Below are 1196 nucleotides of genomic sequence, written 5' to 3'. Positions count from 1 at the left end.
TAAAAAAAACACCTACTATAAAATTTAAACTAATATTAGAGTTCTGAGAATTCTAGCAGAAAACATCATGTAGAAACATAGAATACCTTTTGTTATCACATCATGTATGTGATCACACATGCTTGTCCTGTATAAAAAATTAAGAGTAAATTTTGATTTTTTTTTTCCCAATTAGTGCTTTTTAGTTGCTTGAAGATTAGTGGTAGTCATAGCTGCGTAGCTGCAGCAGTTGCAGTAACCAAGTTGTTCATATTTAGAAATAAAAATACTGTGAAATTTCTACATTAAGCTAATTTAATAACCATATATGAGAGCTTCTAGGAGGTACTGTAATTTGAGAGCAAAATAATGTATTCAGAAACAAATTTGGTACATTAACTCTAAAGATTGTTTTATTTAAGTTGGTATACTTTGCATTAAGTACTGTTTGTAGCATTGAGTTATAAATGTACTAAAGTGTATATTTTGCAAGAGCTTTTTTTAACTTCTGAGTATTCACTGATTTGTAGTACAAGTTTAATGTTGTATTTCTGTGAAGGGACACCAATATTTTCCTTGTAGTAGAATTGGTATGTAAGTTATTTAAGGAATGTTTAATTCTAATCAGAATACTTACCTCAATTGTTATTTTTAGATTTATGGGGTTTGTTAATTGTAGCAACTTGCACACTTGCTATAAATATCTGCTTTAAAACAGAATTGGCATATTGCACTAATCTTGAGTTGCAACACTGTTATTAAAAGGCACTTTTAAATTTCTTACTATATGGGTGGTCAACATACAACTAATGTTGAGATTTATTTTTTCTATACTGTCTGTGTTACTGAAGGATGTTGCTATTCTTTCATATAATTTTTATAAAATTATAAATACGTTTCTATGAACTAAACCCCTGTAATAGTACCATATGGTCTTTTCCAAAATACATTGTGTTTGTTTTTATATGTTTATTTTTCCTCAGTGGAGATTAAAATCATGTTGAATATTGCTAATTGACATTCTTCACTCTGCACGTATTTTTGCTGTCAAAAATTTTGAGTGGAACACTATTAGAAAGACAGGAAGATACATTTTTTCATAATTAAAATGTAGCTAAAACTGCAGCGAGTCTTAGGGCTGGATAGTTCAGTGTTCCTCAACAGTGGAGGACTTCTGAGTTAATGTGTTCACCTCATAAAGTGAACTTGGGAGTTTT

Source organism: Cygnus olor, chromosome 10, assembly GCF_009769625.2.
Source record: "Cygnus olor isolate bCygOlo1 chromosome 10, bCygOlo1.pri.v2, whole genome shotgun sequence".
NCBI classification, from domain to species: Eukaryota; Metazoa; Chordata; class Aves; order Anseriformes; family Anatidae; genus Cygnus; species Cygnus olor.
The sequence above is the reverse complement of the archived record's forward strand: the minus strand, read 5'-3'. Positions refer to the sequence as shown.